This window comes from Carcharhinus amblyrhynchos, chromosome 28, assembly GCF_965287045.1.
Source record: "Carcharhinus amblyrhynchos chromosome 28, sCarAmb.v2.hapA, whole genome shotgun sequence".
NCBI lineage: Eukaryota > Metazoa > Chordata > Chondrichthyes > Carcharhiniformes > Carcharhinidae > Carcharhinus > Carcharhinus amblyrhynchos.
The window spans coordinates 30021897-30034576 of NC_137351.1; the positions used below are offsets into that span (position 1 = coordinate 30021897).

General features: G+C 45.6%; 1 protein-coding gene across 1 annotated transcript in view; it reads left to right on the forward strand.

Annotated features, from left to right (window-relative positions):
- The window catches only part of adamtsl3 (ADAMTS-like 3), a 548277-nt gene that overhangs the window by 483489 nt on the left and 52108 nt on the right, over window positions 1-12680 (forward strand). The window lies entirely within an intron of this gene.

Sequence of the window (12680 nt, forward strand, 5' to 3'; positions counted from 1 at the left end):
CCAGGTCGGCAAGTAACATCTGTGCCACAGAAATGCCAGGCAATGACCATCATCAATAAGAGACAATTTACTCACCGTCCCTTGACATTAAATGGTGTCACTGTCACAGAACCCCCACTGGCAACATCCTTCAGGTTTCCATTGATCAGAAGCTCAACTGGACTCACCACATAAACACGCTGGCTACAAGAGCATGTCTGAGGCTAGGAATACTGCGGTGAGTAACTCACGTCCTGACTCCCCAAAGCCTGTCCGCCATCTACAAGGCACAAGTCAGGAGTACTCTCCACTCGAGAAGCTTGCCACCATCCAGGACAAAGCAGCCTGCTCGATTGGCACCACATCCACAAACATCCACTCCCTCCTCCACCGACGCTCAGTAGCAGCAGTGTGTACTATCTACAAGATGCACTGCAGCAATTCATCAAAGATCCTGAGACAGCACCTTCCGAACCCACGACCACTTCCATCTAGAAGGACAAGGGCAGCAGATACATGGGGAACACCACCACTGGCAAGTTCCCCTCCAAGCCACTCACCATCCTGACTTGGAAATACGTTGCTGTTCTTTCGCAGTCGCTGGGTCAAAATCCTGGAATTCCCTCCCTGACGGCACTTTGGTCAACCCACAAAACATGGACTTCAGCGACTCGAGAAGGCAGCTCACCACCACCTTTCCAAGGGCAACGAGGGATGGACAATAAATGCTGGCCAGCCAGCGATGCCCATGACCCAGGAATGAATTAATAAAAAGGAATCAGTTGTAGAATGTCTCTGAGTCTGCACCAGCCTGTATGCCTCCTCTCCCACCCCCCATGTTGAGGGGTGTGGGTTGTTTTTAAATAATATGGGATAGCTTTAACTCATGTTGACCTCTCAGGATTTTGCACCCCATTTTCAGAGGTGCAGCCATTCAGCACGTTGCTCAGTGCTGGCTACAGGGCTGTAATTATTTAAATTACTCGGTGAGTGGAGGTTTGGGTGCTTTCTGCAGCTGAAGCAGTGAGTGATGGGTAATCTCGCATAACGAGACCTGTTTTTGGTCCATGGCCTTTTACCTTTTGTACCAGGCTGTGACTATGTTTGTGTTCCACTCCATTTGAGGTACCACTTTGGCACCATTCTCAATGTGGGGTCTGATACATTTCCCATCCACTTATAACATTGTACTACTGGTCTGCACAAAAGAAATACAAGTACAACAACCCCCGAACCCAGGTGGGAAATATTCCAAATTAGAACATGATAGAATTCCCACAGAAATGTCACTGAATCTTACACCAGGCTGGGAATGAATCTCGTGATAATGGAGTGAGGAGCACCCGTGCACAATGTGCTGATGTCAGTCCTGAATCATTACGAGTATTCAGGATAAACACAGGCAAGGTCAGCTCCACCTTACATACCTCTCTTCACTCTGTTAGCGTGGGAACATCCTGTATTCCAGAGCAAGGCTTGCGTGAGCCCATGCTATAAAGGATCCCCAGAGGGAGTTACTGCATAACTTCTAACATGTGACATAACCGCAACACACATTTACACATGTCCACTTGCATCATAACACGATGGCACAGTTAGCACCGCTGCCTCACAGCGCCAGGGACCCAGGTTCAATTTGGGCTTGGGTGACTACCTATGTGGAGGTTGCACATTCTCCCCGTGTCAGTGTGGGTTTCCTCCAGGTGCTCCTGTTTCCTCCCGCAGTCCAAAGATGTGCAGGTTAGAATGATTGGCCATGCTAAATTGCTTCTTAGTGTCAGGGGGATTAGCAGGGTGAATATGCGGAGTTACGGGCTTGGGTGGGATTGTCATCGGTGCAGGCTCACTGGGCTGAATGGCCGCAGTATGTACCGTCAGGGTTCTATGATAACATTCTATAATAAATTGCCCCTTAATGTCCAAAGATGTCTTGGTTAGATAAATTGGCCGTGCTAAATTGCCCCTTAGTGTCCAAAGATGTGTAGGTTAGATGGATTAACCATGGTAAATGATCATCCCATTCAGGGAGTCCCTGGGTGGGATGATCTTTTGGAGACTCAATGGGCTGAATGGCCTCCTTCTGCACTGTAGACACTCTATGGTTAACACTTTCCAATAGACTGTGATTTAACTGTATAGATTTCACAGCACAAGAAACAGGCTATTTGGCCCAATTGGTTCATGCTGGGTAAACCGTATGTCATCTACTTTATCGAACTCCACCAAATATAACCTTCTACTGCTTTCTTCATCTTGTTTTTATCTAGCTTTCCATTAAATGTACTTTGCTATTGGCCTCAATTACTGCATGTGCTATCAAATTCCAAACTCAAACAAAACAAATACATCTCAAGTCCTTTACGAGATTTATAAGTGGCTATCTTAATTTATTAGTGACTATCCATCTTAATTTTAAAGACTTTCAACCTTCCCTGCGAAAGAAAACAGTCCCAGCCCATTGAGCCTTTCCTAATGGTTTTAACCTCCTAGTTCTGGTACCATCATCGTAAATCTTTCCCCTTCCTTCTATATTCTTTTCGTAATATGACCAGAACTGTACACATTACTCTGAGTCCGGTCTAACCAAGATTCCCCACAAATTCTGTCCTGCCAAGACGCAGTTGGATTTTGGAATATGCAAACTATTGTGAAATCTCTTGGAACACCATATTTGAGGAATGATGAGGTTTGGTGAAATGCTTAAAAAAGCATTCCTCTGCTAAGTGTTCTGATCCCATATGAGGTCATGAAACTCAGTTTATAATGTCGCGCAGCCAGACACGGTTCCTTTATCAGTGTTTTATGGATAATAACTCGAGCTGTTATCTCGTTGTGTTTGTTTTTGCTGCACTGCTTCCTGTGATGTCCGGCGAAGGGGGGAAAGAAAAACCTTTGGCATTTTGCTTGATTTTGTTATCGGGGCCTTGTAAATGATCACTCTGCCCACTTCCTTCGTCTTGGTCAAAATCCTTTCTTAAAGCAAAGAGCAATTGACCATTTCAATCTATCACATGATTCAGGCAGAAAGGAATCTGAAATCGTTTCAGTGTGCATATCCGATCCGAGCCAACATTAACATGGGAGTCAGAACATACCAACCTAAAAGCTCTTTTAGCTCCATCAACACCAGCGTGTTATTTTTATTGATGTTTTTGTAGTAAGTTACTGAAGACTAAGCTAATGTACCTTGTGGTATTGGCTTTTCCAACTTTGGGAGAGAGGCAGACAGTCCTGTAGGTATACTGATGACCTGGCATGTGGTCAACCAGTGAAATGCTCACCAAACTTTCACTTTGTTATAGAGTCATAGAGGTTTACAGCATGGAAACAGGCCCTTCGGCCCAACTTGTCCATGCCACCTATTTTTTTAAAAACCCCTAAGCTAATCCCAATTGACCACATTTGGCCCATATCCCTCTGTACCCATCGTACCTTGTAACTATCTAAATGTTTTTTAAAGGATAAAATTGTACCCACCTCTACTACTACCTCTGGCAGCTTGTTCCAGAATCTCACTACCCTCTATGTGAAAAAATTAGAGAGAATGCAACCATATTTCCTTAACATTGAACATCCTGGGAATTTCCATTAACCAGAAATTTAACTGGACCAGCTACAGAAATACTGAGATTACAAGGACAGGTCAGAGTCTGGGAATTCTGCAGTCAGTAACTCATTTCCCAACTCCCCAAAGCCTGCCCACCATCCACAAGGCACAAGTCATGAGTGTGATGGAATACTCTGCTCTCACCTGGATGACCACAGAAGAAGTTTGACACCATTCAGGACAAAACTGTCCACTCAATTGGAACCCCATCCACCTCCTTAAACATTCTCCCTCCCTCCTACCATCACTGCACAGTGGCAGCTATGTGTACCAGCCACAAGATGCACTGCAACTACCCACCAAGGCTCCTTAGATAGCACCTTCCAACTCACCACCTCTACCACCTCAAAAGATGAAGGCAGCAAATCCATGGGAACGGCATCGTTTGCAAGTTCCCCTCTCAGCCATCCTGACTTGGGAATATGTTGGCATTCCTTCACTGTCATTGGGTCAAAATCCAGGATCTCCCTCCCTAACAGCGATGTGGGTGTACCTACACAACATGGGCTTCAGCAGTTTAAGAAGGCAGGTCACCATCACCTTCTCAAGGGCAATTAACCATGTATGGTAAATGCTGGCGTTGCCGATGACCACCTCATGCCGCGAAGGAATAAAGATACTATTCTAAAGAGGAGACGGATTCTCCCCATGTCCTATCAATCCCAGTCCTGAGAAGTTCATTTGACCTCTTATCCAACTATGGCCTTAAAAGAGAAAAGATTCCAGATTTCCACTGTGCTTTGTGTGAAAAAGTGCTTCCCAATTTCACTCCCAATAGCCTAGCACTGATTTTAAAATTATATTCTCGGTCTGGATTTTATCGCACGGGAGAAAATAGATTCTATCAACCCCGTCAATCAGGTTAAATACATTGATTCGAGCTTTCCCCCTCTCTTCACGTACTGTCCCTAACAGAGCAGCAGTGACCGAGCATCTCCATTGTTAATCTTCCTCTGGAGACGTGGATCATCTTCATTGGTTGTCCATTCATCCAGTTTGTGAGGCTCTTTAAGATCTTCTTTACCGGCATCTCTTTCACCGTTGATCTTTCTCAGCCTCAGATTATCTGGGCAGACGAGTGAAAACCAGTGTCTCTCTCTCTCTCTGGGTGCACAGCTGAGTTTTCAGACCAGATCGATCTTCTGGCACTCGGTGCACAGACACTATGGGGGTGTTTTAGCATCATTACTCTTGTGGGGCAGGGTCTGATAGAGGAATTGACCACAGCACCGGAGTGACCACTCCCCCCAACCATGCAACTATCCGGGGCACTCTCCCCCCACCATTACTGCTGCAGAAGTATCGGGGCACACTCCCCCTCGACAGGAATTAGCTCCCCCCCACCACCCCCAATGCACGTAAGGGGAAACCTCCCCCAACCAACCCCCACCATGGGGCTCGCTTCTTGGCACTGCCAGGGCATAGCCCTCTCTCCCGGGGATTGTACTTGCCTTGGTGCCCCTGGTGGGTTCCCCTCGACTGATTCCCATTTTTATACAGCTGTTGTGAACCTTGCCAGCGTGACGTTGATCCGTGGGTGAGCTATTTTGCTGGTTTTAAATTGGAATATTTGCAGCGCAGTGAGGAGTTTTTGAGAGCGGTTGAAAGGAAGGCAGGAATAGGCCATTCAGTCCTTTGAACCTCCTCCTCCTCCTCCATTTAACTAGATCAGGACCGATTATCCACCTCCACAGCACTTACCCGCACTGTCCCCATATCTCTTGATATCATTAGTATCTAGAAATCTATCAGTTTCTGTCTTCAACACACTCAGTGACAGCTCTCTGGGATTGAGAATTCCAAACATATATATTATTGTACAAACAGATAGAGTGTGAGTCATCAGTTCTTTTGAACCAGATGGTTGAATTGAAGAGGGGATTATGGAAGGTTAAGGGGTTTAAAGGCAGGCATTAGCCTGAAACAACAGACTCAAAACATACCATTTTTGAAAGCTTGTTTTCCCGTTCTTTATGCATTCTCCATAACTCGTGTGAATCAAAACAATTCAAAATGATGCAACGGACAAAGTCTGAGGGGAGCTACTTCATCCAAACTTTAACTCGGTCGCTGGTACCTTATATACCTTCCTGGGAATCTATTAACTAAATATATCGGTCTGTGCGAATGTTGGCATAACTTCAGATGGAGAAGAAGGGATTAAAATGACACAGATTTGAATGTAGTCCAGCAGAGTGAATTGACTTTACTGGTAAGAATCGGACTGTTGAAGAATAGCCATTAAAATGAGTTTGGTAATGAAGTTATTTTTCATAGAATCATAGAATCCCTAAAGTATAGAAGGAGGCCATTCAGCCCATCAAGAATCCCACCCTGGCCCTATCCCCATAACCCCACTTTTTTATCCTGCTAACCCCCTGATGTTAAGGGGCAATTTGCACCAACCAAAATCCCACCCAGGCCCTATTCTCATAACCCCATTTGCGCTAGCAATCCCCCTCACACTATGGTCAATTTAGCATGGCCAATCAACCTAACTTGCACATCTTTGGACTGTGAAAGGAAACCAGAGCACCCGGAGGCAACACACGCAGACACAGGGAGAACGTGCAAACTCCACACAGACAGTGACCCGAGACCGGAATTGAACCCGGATCCTTGGCACTGTGAGGCAGCAGTGCCACCATGCTACCCTTGTTTTCATGGATGAGATATATTAGAAATTTCAACAGATGTTTTGGATTGACAAAGAGGTTAAAGCATTGGAAATCTGAATCCCAACCTTAGCCCATCGCCAAACTGCAAACTTTCAGTATTAATCCAAGCAGAACAGGGTGGGGGAGGGTGCAGGCAACCAATTCAAGACAGTTTGGCAGTTTAAATGTTATAAGAGGCTGTGCTTTATTTTTATGCACCATTTGTCAGCGTACAAGATCAGAAACACTAAGGTATATTAAGGTACATATATTTTAAGTTAGACTAGACACCCAACTATTTGGCATTAACGCGAGGATATGATATTTCACTCCAAGCACAGTTCTACTGACACACTACAAAGCTTTCATGAAAACAAACTTTATTTAACAACACAGTTTAACTATGACAAATTAATCAGCTTAACGTTTAACATTTGAACAATACTTAAACATGACAAGATGCAATTCTTAACGGCTAACCTATCCCTATGAGTTCCAATTCAAGCAATATTCCTCTTATAAATTTAAAACCCCTCTTCAAAATCGGTTAGTTAACACAGGCTTACATGTTTGCACCCAGGTCACCAATCATAGAGTTCTTAGAGCACTTCTGCAGAAAGACACAGAGATACACGTCTTGCTGCTTTCAGAACCATGACAGAAGAAGCAGAAACTGTTTTTTAAAGAAGAAGAAACTGTGCATCTTTCTTGCTAGCTCAGCTCTTTCCCATTAACTCATGAATGTCTCTGTCAAGCAACCTAATCAAAATCCTGCTCTGAAACCCCAGGGGAAAATCCAAGTAAACACAAATGTATTAGCTCAGATTAGACAAATATCTCATTAGCTAATCCATGATTATCCTGCATGCTTAACATTTGAGTTGCCTGTTGCCCAAACAAATCAGCAGCTTGTAAAACAGAGCTGAATTTTAAACATATCCCTTCCAAGAAACATAATAAAATTACATTTCTTAAAGGCACAGTATCATCATGTATCTAAGTTTAACTCTTCATGTACAAGTTCCCCAAATCTGTGCCATCTGACAGCTGCAAGGCGAGACGGCTTGTTAAATGTGGAAGCAAAGTGCCTTTCTACTTATTTGTTAGATTGAAATTGAATATATCTGTCACATCCCCATAAATGGCCAACATCCTTAACCCCTTCCGATCTCCCATCTATCTATCCCAGAAGACTCAGATTTCTTTCTTCTCCCACACAGCCCCACGAACCTCTGAGCTTTAAACCTCCTCCTTGCTCTGAGTCCTTTGATCTCTGATCCATTATTTCTCCAGAGGCCTGTGATCGCTCAGTCCTCCAACCTTCTCCCCACCACTCCCAATATTTAAGTGACCTTGCCTCATCGAGTCATAGAAGTTTGCAGCATGGAAACAGGCCCTTCAGCCCAATTTGTCCATGCCACCCTTTTTTTTAACCACTAAGCTCGCCCCAATTGCCTGAATTTATCCCATATCCCTCTATACCCATCCTACCCATGTAACTGTCTAAATGCATTTTAAAAGACAAATTTATATCCACTTCTGGCAGCTCATTCCAGATACTCACCACCCTCTGTATGAAAAAATTGCCCCTCTGGACTTTTTTATATCTCTCCCCTCTCACCCTAAACCTACGCCCTCTAGTTTTAGACTCCCCTACCTTTGGGAAAAGATGTTGGCTATCTAGATGATCTATGCCCCTCTTTATTTTATAAGCCTCTATAAGATCACCCCTCAGTCTCCTATACGCCATAGAAATAGAAAGGGTATTTAACAAAACTTTGTAGAGAGGTGATGGAGTATTGTAACATTTCCCTGTTGATGTGATGCGCAATTAAGGTTGTAATATATTTCGTCCCACATTATGGCATTACGTTGTGTGTTCATTAAAAAAGGTTCAGTCATCTTTCAATGATCTTGGTTCCCCTTTAAATGTTGCAACAATGGCACAGTGGTTAGCATTGCTGCCTCACAGTGCCAAGGACCCAGGTTCAATTCCAGCCTTGGGTCACTGTCTGTGCCAGAGTTCTCCCCATGTCTGCCTTTGGGTGCTCCAGTTTCCTCCCACAGTCCAAAGATGAGCGGGTTAGGTTGATTGGCCATGCTCAATTCACAAAAGTGTCGAGGGGATTAGCAGGTAAATGTGTGGGAATTGTACTAGCATTAGGCTTGGGTGGGATTGTGGTCAGTACAGACTCAATGGGCTGAATAGCCCCCTTCTGTATTGTAGGGATTCTATGATTTACAACAACTAGGTGCATTCGGAGAATATTACTCACTTAGACAATGTTTTACAATGTAGAAAATAGGATTGGCTGTAATATCCTCTCCCTGTCACTCACCATCCTGACTTAGAAATATCTCAACACTCCTTCATCATCGCTGGAACAATATCTCAGAATTCCCCAGCTGGCAACACCATGGGAAAGCAGTCACTCTAAAGATTGCCGGAGTTCAGGTCGATGGTCCCCCAGCAACACTGTCAGGGCAACTAAAGATGGCAATAAATGTAGTCTTGCCCACATCCTGAGAGCAGTTCTTAAGAAGCTCTGCAGAAGATGATTAACGATCTGTGTTATTTTTCATTGGCGTAATGTCGGGAAATTCCCATATTTGTTTATCACAGTAGTCTTCCATAGAAGTGAATGGGGATGAGTTGGATTTAATGTTGTGTTTGTCAGAGCCAAACAGCTAGGAACATATGCTCTTGTTAAACATCACCCAATTTTGTGCTGTGATGATCTCAGAAATAACAAGATATCCATAGAGACCAGAGAGATAAACCCCTGCCAGCCCAGCTGTTACTGTCTTACTCCATTTCACCCTGACAACATTTGGAGTGGTTTTTTTGGAGAACACTTACAAAACCGTGGCTACTTCATATCAATGTAAAATGGATTTCATATGTTCCTGAAATCTCTACCCACATTTAAACAGAAATCAGGTTGGCTTAGAGATATCCCACAGCAATAACACCAATAGGTCACTCGGGATTCACTTTGATTGTGGCAGAATCAGGGCTTTTTGAGGTGAGTTGGACATCACTGAAGATCACTCTATTTTAGTTGCTTTTCTGCTAAGTAGCCACTACCCTTAGAAAGTCTGTTTTTTTCCGTTACAGCTTGTGAGACCCAATCAGGATCACAAAATACTACAATCGGAAAGAGGCCATTTGGCCTGAGTCTGCACCGATGACAATCCCACCCAAGCCCTACCCCCACAATGGCACACAATCACACACGGGGCGTCATGGTGGCACAGTGCTTGGCACTGCTGCCTCACAGCGCCAGGGACCCAGGTTCAATTCCCGGCTTGGGTCACTGTCTGTGTGGAGTCTGCACGTTCTCCCCGTGTCTGCGTGGGTTTCCTCTGAGCGCTCCGGTTTCCTCCTATCGTCTGAAAGACGTGCTGGATTGTGGTGACTAGGGGATTTTCACAGCGACGTCATTACAGTGTTAATGTAAGCCTATTTGTGACACTGATAATTAAACTTTAAACATTTATCCTGCTAATCCCCCTGACACTAAGGGGCAACTTACCATGGCCAATGCACCCAACTTGCACGTCCTTCAGACTGGGAGGAAACCGGAGCCACCTGGAGGAAACCCACGCAGACACGGGGAGAACACACAGTCACCCACACCCAGAATCGAACCTGGGTCCCTGGCACTGTGAGGCAGCAGTGCTAACCATTGTGCCAGATTTTGTTTAACATTGCTGCAACTTGAACTCACTGTTCTAGGTTGTTGCCATAAACTAGGTACAATAGTGCAAGCTGACAGAAATAGAGGAGAGCCTTCTGTGATATATTTCAAACTCGTGGGGTGGGGTGTCACTCACTCACTGGGATTTTCACATGGGCCCTCCATGGAGGAAGGTTCCCCTCCAGACAGTAGGCCGGCTCTCAAAACTGGGGGGACCTTCCAACATGAGAGGAGCAGCAAACTTTAATGGATGACGAGAGTCCTTCAACACAATTCCAATCAGCCTCCTGTAATTGGTCTTATTTAGGTTCTTTCTGTCACATAGGGACGGGCATCCATGCCAGGCCCAAACCCAACTCAGCAAAAAATGGCTGACACTGGGAAACTGCAACGTCACCCACCTCCTTTCCTGTCCCTGGAGGACCCCAAACTATCAGACCATTGCTTCTTCCCCTTTCATCACCTTCGTTCTATTTCTGTGTGCTGCAGGTAATCCAATCCCAATGACCATTTTTATCGAGTTTCGAACCAGGAATGTCGATTCTGATTCTGCTGGGTGACAAGGGTCCGAGAAACTGGTGTGGAATCTCATTCATCTGATCGCTTGTTGCTGACTAGACTCTGACTCAGTCTAAAATGCATTTGCTCAGAGTTTGCACAGAGTCTTTATTTAAATGTTGGCTATCCTTTGTCACAATGACAAAGTGCACAGAAGGGTGTGTTGTCTGCCTGGTGCTCGGGTCCGGGATGTCACATCTGGGCTGCAGCGGAACCTGGAGTGGGAGGGTGAGAATCCGGTCGTTGTGGTTCATGTGGTAGGCAAAATGCAAAATGAGGATCTGGGGAGGGAGTATGAAAAGCTGGGAATGGAATTAAAAAGTAGAACTGACAAGGTGGTCATCTCTGGGCTACTGCCTGAACCGAGTGCAGACGGGCGTAGGGTTGATAGGATTAAGGAAGTGAATGGGTGGCTCAGGGATTGGTATAAGGGATTGGCTCAGGGATAATAGAGGGAGTAAGGGGCGTGAGTATGGTTGGCGGCGTTCCAGCAAATAAGGTCCAGGTGAAGGCTGGGATGAAGGCGCTTTATCTGAATGCGCGAAGCATTAGGAATAAAGTGGACGAGTTGGTGGCGCAGATCGACACAAATGGATATGATCTGGTGGCCATTACAGAGACGTGGCTGCAAGGTGACAGGGACTGGGAGCTGAATGTCCAGGGGTATCAAGTGTTTAGGAAGGATAGGCGGGAGGAAAAAGGGGGGGGGGCGTAGCTCTGCTGATTAAGGATAGCATCAGGGTGGTAGCAAGGGATGATATTGGAGCCAAGGAGCAGAACGTGGAATCGTTGTGGGCAGAGATTAGGAACAGCAAAGGGAGGAAGACGCTGGTGGGTGTCATCTATAGGCCCCCGAATAATGATCTGGAGGTGGGGCGGGCTGTTAACGCGCAAATAAGTGCAGCGTGCAGGAATGGGACGGCCGTAGTTATGGGGGATTTCAATCTGCATATTGATTGGTCGACCCATGTTGGACGCGGTGGGCTCGAGGAGGAGTTCTTGGAATGCTGCCGGGATAGTTTCCTGGAACAGTGTGTGTTGGAGCCGACGAGGGAGCGAGCTATCTTGGATCTGGTGCTATGTAATGAGGCGGGTAGAATTAGGGAACTTGTGGTGAAGGACCCTCTTGGGGAGAGTGATCATTGTATGGTGGAGTTTCTGGTGCAGATGGAGGAGGAGAAAGTGGGTTCCCGGACACGCGTCCTTTGTTTGAACAGAGGGGAGTACGGTAGGATGAGAGAAGAATTGGCGAATGTGGAATGGGGGAGCGCGCTGGAAGGTAGGTCTGCTGAGGAGCAGTGGAGGATCTTTAAGGAGATCTTTCTTGGTGCTCAGCAGAAATTTATTCCGATGGTCAAAAAGGACCGTAGGAGGAGAGGTAATAAGCCGTGGATAACGAAGGAGGTGAAGGAAAGTGTTAAATTAAAAGTGGGGGCGTTTAGAGTAGCTAAGGGTAGTGGGCGAGAAGAGGATTGGGAGAGGTTTAAATGTCAACAAAGATTGACAAAGAAGTTGATAAAGAAGGGTAGGAGAAACTATGAAGCTGGCCTAGCGCTTAATATAAAAAAGGATAGCAAGAGTTTTTATAAATATATAAAAAGGAAGAGGCTGGCTAGGGTGAACGTTGGTCCCTTAGAGGATGAGAAGGGGGACTTAGTGGTAGGGGATGGGGATATGGCTGAGGTCTTGAATAACTTTTTTGTTTCGGTCTTCACGGAGGAGGACGTGAATAATTTGCCGGATGTTAGAGATGGAAAGGTGGTAGGACTGGAGGGTCTCGATGACATTACTGTTACTAGAGAGGTGGTGCTCGACAGACTGGAGGGGCTGATTGTGGACAAGTCCCCAGGACCGGATGGAATGCATCCGAGGGTCCTGAAAGAAATGGCGGAGGTGATAGTGGATGCCTTGGTGGTTATTTTCCAGACGTCGCTGGATTCCGGGGAAGTGCCGGAAGATTGGAAAACGGCTAATGTTATGCCGTTGTTTAAGAAGGGTGCCAGGCATAAGGCGGGGAATTATAGGCCTGTTAGTTTAACGTCTGTTGTAGGTAAAATGTTAGAATCCATCATCAAGGAGGAAATAGCGAGGCATCTTGAGGGGAACTGCTTGATAGAGCAGACGCAGCACGGTTTCGTTAAAGGGAAGTCGTGTCTGACAAATTTACTGGAGTTCTAT